At 41.7% G+C, this 19,795-nt stretch overlaps 1 protein-coding gene across 5 annotated transcripts in view; it reads right to left on the bottom strand.

Annotated features, from left to right (window-relative positions):
- Positions 1–19,795, bottom strand: part of NPAS3 (neuronal PAS domain protein 3) — an 888,615-nt gene that overhangs the window by 822,373 nt on the left and 46,447 nt on the right. The window lies entirely within an intron of this gene.

A 19,795-nucleotide genomic window follows, 5' to 3' on the forward strand; every position in this document is an offset into this window, starting at 1 on the left:
TTTTCCAATTTAGTATTGTTTAAAAATTAGCTACAAATTATTCTTCTGGATTTACAATGATACATATAATATTGTGTACCAACTTCACATTAATTTAGGTTGCAGAATTTGCTGTTTGATTTGTCTAAATAGCTATTATAAAGTTTAGATCTACAATGGAAATACATTTCCATTTCACTAATGTATTGTTAGGTAAATGATTATTTCAATGGATTTTTAAAATTACTGTACAGTAGGGTTGTGAATATGTACCCGTGTACACGGTTACCTGCAACTCTCTTCCGGACCCATGCGTACCTGCTCCCATTGAGTCACTTTCCCTATTCCCCTCAACCCCACCCACCGACACTGCTCCATCTGATACAGAGTGATACAGATGCAGCAACGTGGGGGCTGGGGCAGGCGGGTCTGTAGAAGCCACCTCCTCTCTCTGCATGTAAACACGTAACCGCTAAAATTGTGAGTGGTTACACGTTCACATAAACACACACATTTTAACATCCCTACTGTACAGTAACTACTCACTTAACTATGATAACTGGGACAATATTAAGCAACATAACGAAACAATTAGAGCAGATGCTCTTTTAAAGTTATGCAATGCTCCTTTAACGTCATTTAGATTTCTGCTTTGTCTACTACTAGCAGGATTTCCTGGAAAAGCAGCCTGTTCTTGTGGAGATTTGGAACCAGGGTGGGCTCCCCTCCTCCCCATCAGCTCCCTTAAGTTTCTTGTAAGTTATGTGAGCTGTAGTTCAGCTTCCCTCACCCCGAACCATTGCCTTGCTGCTTCTGCCTCGGAGCTGTGCATGGAGAAGCGGTGCTGATGTTAGAATGCTCCCTCTACCCTCCAATGAGCCTCCACTCCGTACTCCATCTCCAAAAAGCAGGATATCACAGCCTAAACGTCCTGATCTACACTACAGTTTTTAAAAAGGCAGTATACTTAAAGTGGGTTCAGTGTATTTAAAGGGGCAATCTCGCTCTCTCTCTCTCTCAATACACACCCACACCCACCCCTTGGCACAGTGTAGCTCTGTCTGCACTGTCCAGAAGGGAGAGTGATGCGCTCCAGAAGGATATAGTGGCTTCATCATCATGTTCAGTTTCTGCACAGAAGTGTTTGCAGCAACTGCCATGCCATGCATCGATTATGCTTCTTCCCTCCTGCCTCTCAGTTCCTGCTACCCCTAGAGCAGAGGTCTCCAATTCTCGGCCACAGCGGTTGCACAATCCAGCCTGAGACTCGTGATGGGCTGGGTGTGTGTATGTGTGTGTGTGTGTATCCATTACAGTCCCCAAGCCCCATCCCTTCCCACCACCACTCCACACTCTTCGCCGCCCCTCCCCTCCTCCATGGCATACCATCTCCAGAGCATGCAGCTTTGGGATCAACGGGGGGAGGCTGCTGCCTTGTGGCAGCAACAGCAGTTGCACCCTCTGCACTCCCCATGACAGCAAGCATAATTGCTCTGGCCAGGATTGGCCTGTGGGCCAGAAGTTTGAGATCTCGACTCTAGAGTATGAGCTAAAATAAGAACAATACCTTAGCCCTTGAGGGCTCAGCCAAGTGCTACTTCATCGTTTAGTAAGAAGACATTCCCTGGGAAATATTCCACTTTCTGACTCCACTGCCTCAACCAAGCTTCACAATCATCATTGCTGTACACAGCATTACATCGTTTGTTTAGAATAATTTAAAACTACTGTATGTGTATATGCTGCCATTTATCTGATGAAAAAAATTCCCTGGAACTCAATCCACCCTCCCCCCATCCCCGTTTACATTCATTCGTATGGGGAAATTGGACTCGCTTCACATCATTTCACTTAAAGTCGCTTTTTCAGGAACATAAGTACACTGTTAAGAAAGGAGTTACTGTACTCACTGTGAGACAGATCATGCTATTTGAATGTAGTACATGGCAAACAGTGGTACGTAGGTGCACTGACCCATTAGAAGCACTACAAAGGGTGCCTCAAAGAGAAAGCTGCCAAGGCTCTTTGGTTGCACTGCTAGAGGAAGAGTAATCCTCAGTACCTCTTTCCAGAATGCTCCAATACATCTGTTAGTCTATAAGGTGCTACAGGACTCTTTGTCACTTTTGGAGATCCAGACTAACACAGCTACCCCTCTGATACTCTTTCCAGAATGCTGCACACTCTTATTTCCTCTTTTATCCCCTTCCACTAGGAAGCCAAGTTCTTCTAATTGCCAGTAGATGGAGGGCACAGCCATGGTTCTCCCTATGCCCTCATCCCTCCTTCTCTACTTTCATATCCATTTGCATCTTGGGGAGTTGGCTGCATCTGACTCTTAGTCTTTGTGCTCTCAAGTACTGTAGCCACCATTTGTGGATCCCTTTCCAAGCAAATCCTTATACCCCCTATACCACTACAGAAATGTTGAAGGACTAACCCAGTTTAGCCCTGTATATGCTAGTGCTACTTTTATTACTTTTAAGATTATAATGTATAATGTTACTGCTAATAACAAACCAATTCTGAACACAAATACTGAGCATCTTTCCATGGGGTTTCTATTGTAGCTTAGTATTAATATACCATTAAATTAAGCATTACCTTTCTTTCTGTTAGTTCGGAAAATAAACTTCAAAGATTAGTTTTATTATGTTTACCCTAACAGAGTGACTATAAGATCAAATGTATCCCTATTTACTGAAACAGCGCATTTTCCCTTTTGAGAACTACTGCCCGTTTCCCTTTACACAAATTTTACTTCAAAAAGGAGACTGTCACTTCCTTCAGGCCAAAAGCATACTACTTTCTTTAAATGTAGACACACCATTAGGAATGAATACAGAGATGTGTTTATGGTTAGGGCCCATGGCAAGCATTGTATTGGTATTACAATTTGCTAGGCACTGGAACAAGTCTTTTAAATAAGCACTACGTTAGAATAAAGTCCTTGGGTGCCTCAAGAATATAAAACTTTAAACATTTGTTTCTTCATCAACCAAAGTGGCATCTGTTAAGTAAGAAAACATCTCTGGCTGGTGGACTGAAGGCCAAGGCCACAGCTTTATTACAATACAAAATGTCACACTGTGATATTATCTGATAGTCAAAATCAAATCCAAAGGCAACCTTAAGGAAATGCAATCCTCCCCCAAAATTGCAACTCCCAAATCACACAAATACAGTTGAGGAACATGTTCCCTTGTGTTTTGAGATGCATGGAGGCCTATATTCATATGGGAATAAGGCTCTCCCTCCACACGTTAGGTCTTGTTTTTTTACCACATTGTGTGCACCAAACCAAAAGTTTTGGGAAACAAGACTTCTACCAGAAAGGTTTCCCTACCACCCAGCTAAGAACATTACGCTTCATTGTCTTCCCCCAAATCATACTGCAGAGCCAAAGACTATTTAAGCAAGAATAAATGCCATTACAAAAATATTTGTCCTGACTGACCAATTAGCACTCTCCTTAAATAAACCTATATACTCATCCAAAAGGGTGACAGGATGAAGTACTTGCCAGTCACCTCAAATCATAGAGGAGGAGAGTCTTTGCTTCACTAGTATCACAATGAAGACTGCTTACACGTCCTTGGGAATGGGTCATAATGGTTTCCACATTTCCATACTGCTACTGAAATTTGAACAATTTACAAGGATCCAGAAGGGCTGCATCACAAGCAATGGCTCGAGGCCGGCTTCTGGTGACAGGGTCTAAAATCTGACCACCTGTAAATGCTATAAAGCAGAGGCAAATGCTCCTATCAATGTTGGATATTTGTCTAGCCAAAAACAGTAACTGTTCAATGTAAATATCTTAGCAAGAAAGGCCCATATCACTTTTACATTTACATTGTGAGATTTACATTTATGGTTGATTGCTTGAACATCAGGATGAAGAGACGGGAAAAATCACCACTACTGGAAGAACTACAATGAGCTAAAGAAATGTGCACTATGTATGTCAGAACTGACCTGTGTTCAGTCATCTCTCTGCTCTGGTTCACCTTATAATCACCCACAGAGTATTCCAACCCAATATTTACTCCAAGAGAATGTTAAAAGTTTTAAAGGCTTGCAGCCCTAATTAGGGACTGGGACCCCACCCTGTGAGGCACTGTATATGTATACACACTAAAACAGGCAGTTTCTGCCCCCAAAGAACACACAGTTTTTCAGCTCTGTGCTTTGACTCTTCCACCCCCTGAGGCCTGTCATCCTGAAGCCTTCATCTCCTCTCTACAATGAGTTAGGATGTGGTTTCCCATATACAGATTGAGGCTACTGAGTAATTTGAGGTAGGCCACCTGCATGTGTGTAGATAGAGAGGCCAGATGGCAGTTCTCATACACTTTGCCCTTCTGTTTCCCCTGCTGCCTACATTAAAAGTGCCAATAAACCAAATGCTTCTGTTTGCAGGTGATTTGTCTGCTTAACAGGCAGAGGGGTACTCACTACCCTCATGAATGTGCTCCTGCTTATGGTTGCCAGATGTTTTCTACAAAAATACCAGACATGCTTGACATTACATCTTATTTAGAAAATACCGGACATTTATATTTTCTCAATTTGTTTCCCGAACAGAAAGCTCAAATACTGAACTGTCCGGTACAAAACCAGACACCTGGCAACCTTACTCCTTCCAGGGCTCAAATTCACCTGGATGGACTTGTACGTTGGGCCGACAAACCACAGGCCTGAATGAAGTTTGCTATCCTCTGAACATGCCACTACCACTAGGCTGCCTTTTCTCTGAATCAACTCGAATGTCCCTGAACTTTATGGAGCTCTTTCCCACTGGCTCCTCTTCCTTCATTTCCTCTGGGTCTGGGAATTGACTTCAAGCTGACAGTGAGGAAACTAGAAAGACTACTACTTTCACTATCAGAAACTTGTGACCCCTGCTCACAGGGGTGGAACCATGAAGGGTCTATGGACAAGGGCTTGCTACTGCCTTCTTAGTATTCACCCTCTTAGGGTCATTGGAAGGCAAGCAGGTCATCAAGTTCAACCTCCCCCTCACAGAGATACAAACCAGAAAAAAAGGGGTGGCAACAAAAACAACAGGTGCAAACAGCCCCTGCAGATTTGCCAGCAGCACTCTCTCACAGGTCACAGCAAAGTCAATCCCCAAGCAGACAAGGATCCTCATTTTTTGGCTTAGTCATTTTCCCTTCAAAACAAACATCGGAATCTAATGCAGATTTCTGTTTTACTATTTTGCTTCCTCTGATAAAAGGAGTAACTTCAACCCTTTTTCAATGGCTGCAAGGAAATCCTACTTGGATTTCTTTTAAACCTGAATAACCTAACAAAATATTCAAGAAAAGAGCTCATAATAGTGTTATATTCTTTTCTGAAAGCTTCATTTAGACAACTACCAGTCGATCCCTCCATGGGCACAGCAAATCTTCAACTGTCTCTATCTTGTGTGTGCTTGCCTAAGGCATTAAATTCAATCCACCATGTCGCACCTCAGTAACTCGACACAGACTAGAAAATTCTTAGAGTCAGCTTCCCCAAGGGATTTGTTAAGTTTCACATACATTTAGTTGTACAGTTGGCCTGTTCAAATTGATAAACTTGTTGCCCACTGCTTTCTGCTGTACTGTCTTTGTTGTCCAGAGAATAAATATTGTAAAAAGTAGCTACTATATTTTAGTAATGGCTATTGTAAAATATTGTAAAAATAATTACACATGTATTACCATTCCTATCTCCTCCCAAGAGGCATTTGTTTTGCAGATGTGGCATAGAGATACTCTGGAGAGGCATACATAAAAAAATGCCATAGACATACTTGACAGATGTCATTAATGGGTGAAAATGATCAGGGCGGGTATATGTAAAAATAATATTCAGTATTATCAAACGGGAAGGAATAATTCACTACATGAGCACTATATGGCTGTGTCTACACTGGCAAGTTATTCCGGAAAATCAGCCACTTTTCCGGAAAAACTTGCCAGCTGTCTACATTGGCCGCTTGAATTTCAAAGCAAAAGCACTGATGATCTAATGTAAAATCATCAGTGCTTTTCCGGAAAAATTATGCTGCTCCCGTTCGGACAAAAGTCTTTTTCCGGAAAACTGTTCCAGAAAAGGGCCAGTGTAGATAGCACAGTAGTGTTTTCCGCAAAAAAGCCCCGATCCCGAAAATGACAATCGGGGCTTTTTTGCGGAAAAGCGCGTCTAGATTGGCCACGAACGCTTTTCCGGTAAAAGTGCTTTTCCGGAAAAGCGTCCTGCCAATCTAGATGTGCTTTTCCGAAAATGCTTTTAACGGAAAACTTTTCCGTTAAAAGCATTTTCGGAAAATCATGCCAGTGTAGACATAGCCTATATGTATTCAAATAAAACACAGACATAACAGAAATTACTAATAAACATCCCAATCTGGCAAAGCACTTAAGTATATGCTTAAAATTAAACAGGTGAGCAATCCCAATGAAATCAATGGGGACTGTTCACTTGATTAGAATTAAGCATGTGATTAAATGCTTTGCTGGATCAAGGCCAAAGTGACCAATTTGTAACTACAAGTTAATTTTATGGTATTAAACTACAAACATCAGTATGACCTATGGTATTATACACACTGCAAATTCTTTCATTGTGATTAATATTTACTGGGTGTAATTAATAATTACACACATCTGTCTATATAAAACACACAGTGAACAAGTTTTACCTCGGGCTAAAATAAAACCCTATCATGGTAGCTGGCAGAGAATCCCAGGAGGTCACTAAGCAACAGAGATGGGAAGTGGATGCAACTTCCCTTCAGTCAGAAAGATTTTATCGGGTTGCTACAACTAGAAAGTATGTGATGCTGGAGAAGAAATCCAGAGAAATCAAGGCATCCAGGAGATTCAAGGATCCATCACATCTTTTCATCAGCCAACCACAAATTAAAACTCCTCCTTAGTCCCAGAGTTCCTCAATTAGTTGGGTTGAATACTGGAGAAAGCATTTGGTCTTAAAAATATTACATAGATCATTGTTTCTCAAACTGTGCTCCACGGAGCCCTCTCCAGGTGCTCTGCGAGCTTGACAAACTGGAAACACTGATAAGTACAACCCATACAATCAGTGGACCGTTGGGGCTCTGCATACATTTTTACGCATGTAAAGGGGCTCCAGAGCCCAAAAAGTTTGAGAACCACTGACATAGATCAATGGATTAGCACGCTAGACTAGTTTTTCCATTCTGCAGGTGAGTTTGCAATTCACGATTAGGCCAAAAGTTATAAACAGTTTCTTTTCTCCTGGTCTTTTGTTAATAATAATGCTTTGTTTATCTGGAAGTTCTGTATACAAATATTACAGGCATTTTCAAACAGTGGAAACACAAGCAACGCCTAAACGCAAACACACAAATTAAACAAGTTACTTGGCATGCATTAACTGTGAATCTCATCACTTTTAGCAGTTCAAGAAAGATTCTTAATATATATTGGGGAGGGAGGAGTTGTGTGTGTTTGTTTTGCAATTTGTGAAGAATGTGTTTCAGGAATCTGAATTTATTTGACAGCCAAAATAATGCCAATATCTTCCTGAAAATGAATTTTGATAAAGATAATTGAAAAATAAATTACTTAACTGTTAAATGTACCCACAGAGTAAAAGTCAAGAAAAGGCATTGATATACGGCAGGAGTCCTCTGAACCCAAATGTTCAGAAACCATTTATGATGAAAAATGTGTAATTTTTGGCAAGGTTTGCATATGCAGTTACTTGCTTGCACACATCCTGCAGAATATAGATGGCTATTCAAGTGCAATCTGCACTCAACTTCACCATATTTGAATGTATAATTCTTGTAACTGTGCATGTAAACATAGCCCTACAGGTGCAGCCTTAACTCAGACCCACCTTTTTGAAAATTTAATTCTACATATTTAAACTATTTAAAGCTAAAGGGTAGTCTGTTCCTGCAGCTGATGAGTAAGGCATGAGAGAATAGATACTTTTGTTTAGACCCCCTGCACTGCAGGTTTAGACCCCTGTGAAGAAATAGGTCTTCATCTTCCACAGACTCCACGATTAGAATGTCACAGACAATGAACAGCTGAAGTTAAAGGAGCTACAGTTTCTTCACACTTGATCATAATGACTGTCAGCTTCAGAAAGAGACTCTATAGTAGAGGGAAAGAGAATTTCCTCTTGCTGAAGTGCAAAAGAACTAAACAGCAGCTTAGCTCCACTAACCAGTCTATGGTCACGTCTAAACTTATCCAAAGATCAACGCTCCAGAGGTCAATCTTCTGGTGTTCAATTTAGTGGGGTTGCTGGTGCTGGTGCTCTGACTCCTTGAGAGGAGTAAGATAAATTGACGGGAGCATTTTTTCCATTGACCTCCTACTGTGGTGATGGCGCCAAAGTTCGAATCAAGGTACATCAACTCCAGCTGTGCAATTAACATAGTTGGAGTTGTATATCTTGATTTTAACTTACCCCTAATGTGTAGGCCTGGCCTCCCTTCTGTAGCTACACCATGTTCCAGTACTGCTACTTACCCATTACATCAACACAGGTTTATGGTTACTGATTGCATATCTGTTTTCCTCTTACTATTTTCATCCATACTTTAAAATTGTAAATCTGTTTTACAGCTATGCGTGGTTGATAAATGATGGAAATCAGTATTTCTGAATCTCATCTCATCTAGTCAGAATTACCTGCTTGTTCTAACCTGACTCTACTGAATGATTTCCTTTGTCAACTAACATATAAAAAAAAACCCAAAAGGCAAAATATCAGCATGAAATCTATTGACAGTAGTTTTGCAATCTTCCATTAAAATATCAATACCACCTTCAAAATGTTTCTGAAAGAACTGATGATTTATTTCTTTAAGTTTTCTATGGAAGAACATTTTTTTCTTTGGGACACATTTTGCTCAGTTTCTCCTTCAAACATTCTTTTTTACTTGTTTTAATTACCACCTTGGATGTGCCACTTCATAAACTTATTTGAAATGTTTTTGGTCTTCCTTCTTTCTCCTCTCCTCCACACACACTGTATTTCTGCTGTTTATTTTACAATCTGCCTTCTTCAAGTTCAAAAAAAGTTCATATGTTCTGGTTTTGGATATTGACATGTCCCAACTTTTCACAAGTACTGACAGAGTGATCTTTTCTTAAGCAAATAGACACACACACGCGCGCGCGCGCTCCATGGGGCACTCTGAAGATCAATGGTAGGAACTCACACACCCACATTTTCAAAATCTTCCCTCCTCTCCTCCACATAGCTAACAAAACCAGTCCAATCCATCACCAATAATGTCCAGCTTCCTGAATCTATTCCCTCAGTTGTTTGAAAAGCCCAATGTAATTCTCTAAAATCCAGCAACTCTTGCCCTCCGAATTGCCAAGTTCTTCCCACCCGCAGATTTGCTATGCATGTTAACAAAGCATACCTCCATCCCCACAGGCACATATTTCTCGTTCTGAATACTAATAGTATTCATTCAGTTACCCTGTCATAGAATTGTGTGTGATTATTATCATGAGGCACTGCAACTTTGTTTATTAAGAATCTGTTGAAGTGAAAATACATCTTTCAACAGCATCTAAGGCGGTAATTATCATCCTTAAAAAGTCTTGTTTCCCATCAAAGAAAGAATATTGAAATAGTAAGGGTTACATTTTCAGAGATGGGCACAATGGGCTTACCCATGAAGACAAGCATGAACCTGCTGTCCCCACAAAATACAACTTGTAAATGCACAAACAGGCATTTGCAAATGCAGAACAATTCCTTTTATAGGCCACTTACCTAATTTACATGCAAAGTATGGGAGAAAATGGTATTTGGGCTATCGCAGAAGAGCTTGTGCTGTGAACTGAGTGTCATTCTTAAATGGTTAACAGTAAACATACTAAAAAATTGGCTAGTTGCCCCTTTAAACTGATACACAAAAGTTGACTGCTTGGTCACCTTGTTTAAGTTAACAGCCTGACCTGGCTGAAGTTCTGGGCTTCTTCTGAGGTTCTCTGCTCCTCAGCCTCACACAATAATATTGTCTTCCACTCAGAGAAAGCAGACAAGCCTTCTTAATTGACCTGCTACCTGGTTATTAATTTGTGTCTCCTCCTGGCTGTTCTAGACCTCTAGAGGACTAAAACAACTCTAGAGGAGTTGGTTTTCCTTAAAAAGAGAAGTGCTACTTGTAAAGGACTTTATGGCTGAGGGTAACCATGATTGTATACATATTTCTGAAGGCACTCCTCTTGCATTCTTTGAAAATTTGTCCTAAAGATCAAAGTTTGAATATGCCTCTTAAAGAACAAAAAGTATGTAATATGAGACAGCTATAATGCAGACTATTCCTGAAAAGAACTTAGCAAACAAACTGATCTAATTCATCAAGTTACTTATGTTTGTCACTTCAAAATGACTGACTAAAGTTTGTTGAGAAACTTATTTTTCTTTATATTACCCAACAAGATTATCCCAATTGGGATAGTATAGTTAAGTCTTTTTATTGCACACATTTCACAATACTCAGGTAACAAAATATGTAGCAAGTTACCTCATTCAAATAATGGTCAGTTCTACAAATGACTTCTAATCAGTAATAAGTAAAAACTAAATCTTCAGAAAAGCAATGTTCAAAATACTATTCCAGGCTATTACCTAATACAGCTATTTTACAACTAGAAGTCCTGGATCAGTATGTGCTCTATAGTATTTAGCATATAGGATTCAAAATGAAATGTAAGTACCAGCTGATTCCAACTGCAGGGCACTAATTGGACTTCTCATGTTACAAATCATCCTCCCAGCAGTTAATATGAGTAGGATCAGGCCCTTAAACTGTTAAATCTACTTGCTATGGAGAAATCAGAATACTCACTTTTGCACAGCAGTTTAACTTTGGAAATTAGATTATCCTGAGAACTTGAAGATTATCCAGTTTAAGACACTGATATTTTTCTCAACAATAACTGCAGTCACCAATACACAAACTAGACATTTTGAACTTTCGTCTCCCTTAACCTCTCCTAAAATCCTGTTCATCTTCACTACCAGTGTAAACTTAACAATACCTATACATGCTATTCTACAGCAGAAGCCAGTCTGCTGTAGAATAATTCACAATGGAACAAAGCAAATCGTACTTAGTATTTTTGCAGCACTTCATACATTCAAAGTGTAGTACAGACATTATCTAAAATACTGTTCACAATTAAGGATATAAAATCCCATTTAATTAGTAAACTACTTAAACATTAAGTTTAACTGATTAAATGGGGATGGACAGTCTGGAGTGGCTCCCCTGCTGTTGGCCGCTCTGGTCTAGCTGCTTCTGGCCCAGTGTGGAGCTGCCAGCTTACAGCCCACATCGGGCCGGAAGCAGCAGAACCACACAGGGCTGGCAGAACTGCTGCCACTGCTGGGGCCACTTCTGGCCCTGCAGCGGGTTGCCAATTTTAGCCCCATGCAAGGCTGCCAAGCTCCCAGCCCAGTAATCAGTTAACCATTACCCAATAATAAGTATCACTCATTAAGGCTGAGGCTTACTAGATAAATAGGTAACTGGTTACCTGTTGACATCCCTATTCACAATGCTCATATTAGGCAGCTTGGCATTATGCTGTTTTTATAAATAAGGAAACTGAGGCAGAAAGATTAAGTGATTTACTTAGGCCATTCAGTGAGTTACTGACAGTGAAAATCAGAACTCACAACTACCTGCCTCCCAATCCTGTGCACTTAGCTCTATAACAGAAGCATTTCTCAAGAAGCATGGTCTTACAGTTACTAACCAGTACGGAGAGCCAAGAGAGATATAGCCAGAACTATGTAACCACAACACTGCAGCCACTTCATGTTGCACTAATGTAATATGACCCCAAAGATGAATTAACTGTCCTGGAAAGGTAAAAGTAGATCCTACAGTAATGCAAATCCAAAGCAGAGCTCTAACACATTATCTTCACAACTGGCAGAGTTGTAGGGGGAAATGGGCATGATTGGCCACCCCCACTCATTATACATTTCTGGTGTAATTCCAGCCCCTTGTGTCACTTTGCAATGAGTTGTAAGTTGAAGTTCACCTGGCTGCTCTAATACAGCACAGGGCTACTGAGAATGCACAGAGCAGCACAACAGCAAAATCAAGAGCATGCGCAGGTGAAATGTAAACCTTCTTTGCACAGGAGCTACCTGGTCTATGATTTATGCAATTCAGGTTCCAGACTATAAAGTCTATTCCTTGTTCTGACACAAACCTGTTGAGTAATCTTGGCCATATCACCTACACTTGTTTTGTTTCAGTTAATTCATGTGCGAAATTAAAATAATTTCCTATCTCCCAAATGACATGTTGCAGCACTGCCAAGTTTCATGACTTTATCACACATACTTGGTGTTTTTCTTAAAACCCTAGTTCCTAGAGTCAAATAATAGCAGCTTTCATTAGAAAGATTTTAGTTCTTATGTTTATGTAGTCTCTTGAAAAAGTGAAAACTAAAAGCTCATAAGCCAAAAAGCAAAAAAACCAAACCCCCAAAGTTTATTATTTTTAACATCTCATAAGAAAAGTCATACTTGCTGACCAAAGGTCCATCTAGGACACTATCCTGTCATCTGAGAGTGACCGATACCATGTGCTTCAGAGAAATGAGCAGAAGTCAAAATTTCAAACATTTTAGCCCAATCTTGATATTTTGGAGAGATTGCCTCAGGCTGGCAATATTGCAGTCCCATTCTACACAAAATTTCTAGTAGGGATGTGTATGGTTAACTGGTTAACTAGTAAGCATCATAGAATCGTAGAACACTAGAACTGGAAGGGACCTCGAAAGGTCATAGAGTCCAGTTCCCTGCCCTCATGGCAGGACCCAGTACTGTCTAGACCATCCTTGATACATGTCTGTCTAACCTGCTCTTAAATATATCCAGAGATGGAGATTCCACAACCTCCCTAGGCAACTTATTCCAGTGATTCACCACCTGACAGGAAGTTTTCCCAAATGTCTAACCTAAACCTCCCTTGCTGCAGTTTAAGACCATTGCTTCTTGTCCTATCCTCAGAAGCTAAGGAGAACAATTTTTCTCCCTCCTCCTTGTGACATCCTTTTAAATACCTGAAAACCGCTATCATGTCCCCTCTCAGTCTTCCTCTTTCCAAATAAACAAGCCCAATCTTTCAGTGTTCCTTCATAGCTCATGTTCTCTAGACCTTTAATCATTCTTGTTGCTCTTCTCTTGACCTTCTCCAATTTCTCCACATCTTTCTTGAAATGTGGTGCCCAGAACTGGACACAATACTCCAACTGAGACCTAATCAGCGCAGAATAGAGTGGAAGAATGACTTCTCATGTCTTGCTCACAACACACCTGTTAATGCATCCTAGAATTATGTTTGCTTTTCTTGCAACAGTGTCACACTGTTGACTCATATTTAGCTTGTGATTCACTATGACCCCTAGATCCCTTTCTACAGTACTCCTCCCTAGACAGTCGCTTCCCATTCTGTATGGGAGAGACTGATTGCTCCTTCCTAAGTGGAGTACTTTGCATTTGTCCTTAATAAACTTCATCCTATTTACCTCAGACCATTTCTCCAGTTTGTCCAGATCATATTAAATTATCACCCTATCCTCTAACGCAGTTGCAAATCCTCCCAGCTTAATATCATCTGCAAACTTAATAAGCATACTCTCTATGCCAACATCTAAATCGTTGATGAAGATATTGAATAGAGCCGGTCCCAAAACAGACCCCTGCAAAACCCCACTTGTTACGCCCTTCCAGCAGGACTGTGAACCATTCATAACTACTCTCTGAGAATGGTTATCCAGCCAGTTATGCACCCACTTTATAGTCAGTTTCAGCAGCAGCTGAATCGGGGACGCCTGCAGCAGAGCAGCTGGAGTGCTGCCGGGTTGGTCAAGTAGCGCCGAGGAATGGCGCGGCGAGACCAACCCGGCAGCACCCCAGCTGCTCTTGGGGACGCCTGGGGCAGAGCAGCTGGGGCGCTGCCGGGTTGGTCCCACAGCACCATTCCTCGGCGCTACTGAACCAACCCAGCAACACCCCAGCTGCTCTGTCCCAGGTGTACCCAAGTCAGCTGCTGCTGAAACTGTTCAGGGGCTGATTCCAGGAAGCCGGGGCAGAGCAGCTCTGCCTCAGGCTTCCTGGAGTCAGCCGCTGGTCAGTTTCAGCAGCAGCTGAATTGGGGACAGTTGGGGTGCTGCCGGGTTGGTCCCGCAGCCCCGAGGGGAAGCGCTACGGGACCTATCCGGCAGCACCCCAGCTGCTCTGCCCCCAGCTTCCCCGATTCAGCCGCTGGTCAGTTTTAGCAGCGGCTGAATCGGGGAAGCTGGGGGCAGAGCAGCTCCAATGGTCCGGCTGCCCGGACTACTTCCGGGTTCCTGATGGTACCAGACCATGAGGAGTGCCGCATCATCGGAGTTTTACTGTAGATGGTATCTGAGCTTTTGTGGGTACAACCCACTTCTTCAGATGACTGGAGTATCTGAAGAAGTGAGTTGTACCCACGAAAGCTCGTGATACCATCTACATGTTTTGTTAATCTTTAAGGTGCTGCTAGACTATTCGTTGTTTTTTAAGTTTTTACAAGCTATGTGTTTTGTTTCCACTGGTGAGGCATGCCTTGTGCACTTTAAACATTTATTCTGTACATATATGAAAAAGATTAGAGGGAACATTACTCACAATCCCAGCTGCAAGTTTCAGCACATTGTGGGACTGCACAGCAGAGCTTACAATGCTCAGAGGGAATCTATTTTATAGGTCCTCTACCACATGTCCCACCTTGCAACAGAAACATAGTATTTCTAAATCCTTCGACAGGAGGTGCTTATCTGTTTATAGGCTTCATATAATTCATTTTCATGTATCAATTAGAACACTGGATCCCTGAACCACACAGCTTTAAAGGGTCTTCAGAGGGGAATCTTGGATAGGTTTTAGGAGAAAGAGAAAAATAGGTCATTAAATAATTTTTTTATTGTACTGTTAATTTTAATTATGCATTTTAGTAATAAATACTAAAGAAGCAAGGAAGGCACCATTAAGCAGCCAGCAGGTGGGAAAGCAGCAGGAGAGAAACAACATTTGCAACACCTGTTCTACACACTTCAAGAAAGCAGTCAAGAAAATCTGGTAATTTCTGCAAAACATTTACTTTTATTCTGTAATTTAAGATATGTATTTTACAGTTTTCACTTTTTTCGTAGTAATTGTGAATGTGGAGCGGCAGATGTTCTAAATTGTGAGAACTTCTAGGAGCTACAACTTTTGGAAAATCTGACCCTTTGTATTTTCTACATTAAGGGATTAAGAGATGTTTGCGCTCAGAGCCTATTTAAGCATTTATAAGGAAAAACAAAACGTATACCTAAAATTGTTTAATCTGTAGAAATCAGAATTGCATATGAAAGTTAGCAGATTTGAAAAACATTGAGCTTTCCTGATGCACTTGATTTTGCTTCTAAAGTTCAAGCTGAGCTAAAAAGTGAGCAAATGCTGGCCTCTCGTAATTTACTATTATTTATGTTTTTATTTATTATCATAGGTATTTGGGGCATTTTACAAGCAAATCAGACATCCAAGTCTCTACATCAGAGAGTTCTAAGTCTATCTGTCTATACAGCCATCACCATTACAGTATGTGAATGCCTCACAATCTTAACGTAATTATACCGTGAAGTAGGGAAGTATTCTATTATACTTATTTGCCTGATGGAGAGCAGAGGCACAGATAATATAAATGCCTATGTTATACAATATTACACAGAAAGTCTGGGACACAGCACAGAACTAAACTGTGATTTCCTGAATCCCATGCTATCTCACTAATCGCTAGACAATCCCTTCCTCGAAGGCAAGGCTTCTCAAATTTCACTGCACCACGGCCCACTCTGACAAAAACCCATCTGAGCCCCACTGCCCCAGCTGTAGGGACCAAACCCTAAATTCCACTGCTCCATGGGAGGAGGGGGCAAAGCTGAAGTTCAAAGGCTTTAGCCACAGGCCAGGGGCCTGTAATCAGAGCCCCACGGACCAAGGCTGAAGTCCTCAGGCTTTGACTTTTGCCCTTAGCAATGGGGCTCAGGCTTCAGTCTCTGACCCCAGCAAGTCTAAGCCAGACCTGGTGACCCCATTCAAAGGGGGTCATAAACTAGGGATGTTAAAATGTGTTTATACTAGGGATATAACAGTGCAGTCGATTAATGGATAAGCAAAAGCTTATAGATTAATGCTGTAGACCAGGGCTATTCAACTTTAGAAGCCCCAAGGGCCACAATGATACTCACAGCACCTGCCGAGGGCCGCAACTTAAGTGTGGTTGCATGTGTGTGTGTGTATGTGTGTGTATATATATATATATATATATATATATATACACACACACACACACACACAAATATATATGCAAATATATGCAAATAGTTTCTTTCCCACTGACGGGCATGAATACAAAAGATTAAGGTAAGACTACGCAACACGCTGGCCCCATTTAAGTCAGTTCTGCTGATATTCTTCTTCACACAGAGTATAGTCAACCTGTGGAACTCCTTGCCAGAGGAGGCTGTGAAGGCTAGGACTATAATAGAGTTTAAAGAGAAGCTAGGTAATTTCATGGAGGTTAGGTCCATAAAAGGCTATTAGCCAGGGGATAAAATGGTGTCCTTGGCCTCTGTTTGTCAGAGGCTGGAGAGAGATGGCAGGAGACAAATCGCTTGATCATTGTCTTCGGTCCACCCTCTCTGGAGCACATGGTCCTGGCCACTGTCGGCAGACAAGATACTGGGCTAGAAGGCCCTTTGGTCTGACCCAGTATGGCTGTTCTTATGTTATGATATTAATAAAATGCAATATTTACCCAATTTCCACCCATATGTCAGCACTTTTAGTGAGCGATGATAGTTCAGGGATTTAACTATTAAATACACACATCAGCAGAAGATCATTATATTAACTATTTTTTTGTTTTGGCTTCACAACAGTCCAGGGATTTAACCGCTAAAACACGAATCAACCCAAACCACACCATAAACCCAAATCACACCACAGGCCACAAACAAATGGGCTGTGGACTACATGTGGCCCACAGACTGTGTGTTGAGCAGCCCTGCTATAGACTACTGTAAAGTCACGAGTATAGTGCTCACTTTTTTCCCATTTTTTTAACGACAAAGTCGGGGTGCGCATTACCCTTAGGCGTTTTTTTTCAAAGTTTTCATTTGGCGGTTCTGCAGCACTCAATTAATCGCTAGTCACCAGAGGTTAAGTTGATTTTTATTAGCATCGATAAGCAAATATATACACAGTTTCAAAAAGGTAAGTTAAACAAATGAAATCAACACTGCAGCTCAAACAAGAAAATACCGTATGTTAACTGATCTTCTGTTCATCTTCGAAGCCCTCGAATTCACATTTGTTAGACTCTTCCTCGAACAGACAAGCAATATCTTCCGGGGTATAGCCCTCGACATCTTCATCCAGGTAATACAAATCATTGTCATCTTCGAATACCGGTAATTCGCCCTCGGACAATTCGTCGTCACTCGGATCCATCCACAGGGCATCATCCTCGCTGCCATCCATAGCATTAGAGATGCTGTATTTCAGAAACCCCTTCCTTATGGTAGCGGGATCAAGTTCAACCCAGACATCCGCTATCCACTGGGTAACATCTTGCAGCATCGGTGTTCACATACGTCCACCTGAAGTAAATGTATGTTCACCTTCCAACAACCAGGTGTTCCATTTCCTGCGTAGTGCATCTTTCATTGGCTTGTTAACTGTCACGTCACGCGGCTGCAACATTTTGGTTGTTCCACCAGGAATAATTGCCAAGTCTGTTTTGTCCTGCTGAAGCCTTTTCTTGATGGATGGCATACGATGATATCAAAATGCATCCAAAACTATTAGAGACCACTTTCTCATAAGTCTACCTGGCCGCTTCACCCAAACCATCTGTAGCCAATCAAACATTAAAGCTTTATCAATCCAGCCTTTTGGTTGAACACTCACGTGAACGGTGTTCGGGAATATAACATTCTTTGGCATTGTCTTGCGCTTGAACACAATATAAGGAGGCAGCTTCGTTCCGTCGGCCATGCAAGCAAGCATTACAGTAAACCTAGACTTTTCATGGCCTGTGGTAGCAATGGAGACGGTCTTGGCACCTTTCACTTCAAGCATTCTGTTGTAGGGATTATCGAAATTTAATGGTGTCTGATCTGCGTTACCAATTAATGAAAGGTCGTAGCAGTGCTGCTTGCGTAGTTTTATGATAAACTTTTGGAACTGTAGTACCTTGGTGTCTGAGTCCATGGGTAGCGTCTGTGCGATTGTTGTTTGGCGTCGGACCAATAGGCCAATTCATGAACCGATTGCCCCAGCCATGTAAAGCTTTAAACCCGGCTACGTTAGCACACGTTTTGGCAATGGTCAAAGCCTTTATTCTAACCTCCGCAATGCTAACACTCAGCAATCCATTCAACCAGCTTGGCCTCCAACTCAGGATATGCAGCACTTTTACCTTGCTCAGCCATCTTCATCCGAGGCAACGCTTGCAGGCACTCTTTCTGCCGTCTCCAAAGCCGAATGTTAGACTCTGCTATGCCATCAAATTCACAGCTGGCAGCTCTGTTGCCATGAGCCTCAGCATACCTAACAACTTTAAGTTTTTCAGCAGTCATGTAAGATCGCCGACAACTCATGGCATTCCAAAGAGAGCATGGAAATGTGTGCTCACACGTGATTACCTGGAAATACAAAAAGGCAAGACAAAATACGGCAAAGTCGGGGTGCGCATTATAGATAGGAGTTCAGTTTATGCGGGAATTCTCATGTTTAAAAGGTAGGTACGCATTATGCATAGGTGCACATTATAGTCGGGATTTTACGGTACATACATTTCCCTCTCCCGCTCTCCCTGCCAGTATATTTTTTAGCAGGCTGGCTAGCAGCCTGGCTCACTCCTGGCTTATGATGGGTCCGGGATCTACCCCCCTTGCGGCTCTGCATTTTAAGTGTATTAAGAGCCAGGTGGGCAGGCAGCCCAGCTCAGTTCTGGCTCATGCCAGGTCCTGTAACTCAGACCTCTCCTCCCCCCTCCCCACCCTGTCGCAGACAAGAACTGCTGCCACCTGGCACTGCTGCCTCTTTCTCAGAAGCAGCAGCACAAGGTGACAGGTAGTTAGTCTGAGAGGGGAGCTGGTTTTCAAACTGGCTCCTCTCATGGACCACCTCCCATCTGGCACCCCATGCTGCTGCCTATGATACAGTGGCTGCTGGCTCCACCCCCAGGAACTATAGAATAGTTGATTAACCGATAAAATTTTATGAGGTTACTGGACTATTCAATTAACCAATATTTAACATTCCTAATTTATTCTGAAAATGTCAGCAGTTTCATTGTTAAAAGTTGGCGCCTCACACGTACCAGCTCCCGCATGCCTCCTCCCCTGCCTCTGAGAGGCAGCAACATGGGGCAAGGGGAGACTACATGTAACTGTGCATATTAAGATGGGCTCATAGGTTAACCATATGCACGTTTATACTTGCACATCCCTAGTTATAACCCATGTTGGGATTCCAACCACAGTTTGAGAACCAATTATGTGATTAGAGCAGGGGTGAACTGTTGGGATACATCTACATGGCAACATTATTTCCAAATAACTAGCATTAATTTGAAATGACTTAGTCCGTGTCTACACAGTAGGCAGTTATTTCAAAATAATGTTGAAATATTGTCAAGCTGGAGGACTTTTACTCCAACTCCTGTAACCCTCATTGTAGGAGGAGTAAGGGAAGT

This window comes from Pelodiscus sinensis, chromosome 5 (assembly GCF_052426305.1).
Source record: "Pelodiscus sinensis isolate ZL-2025 chromosome 5, ASM5242630v1, whole genome shotgun sequence".
NCBI classification, from domain to species: Eukaryota; Metazoa; Chordata; order Testudines; family Trionychidae; genus Pelodiscus; species Pelodiscus sinensis.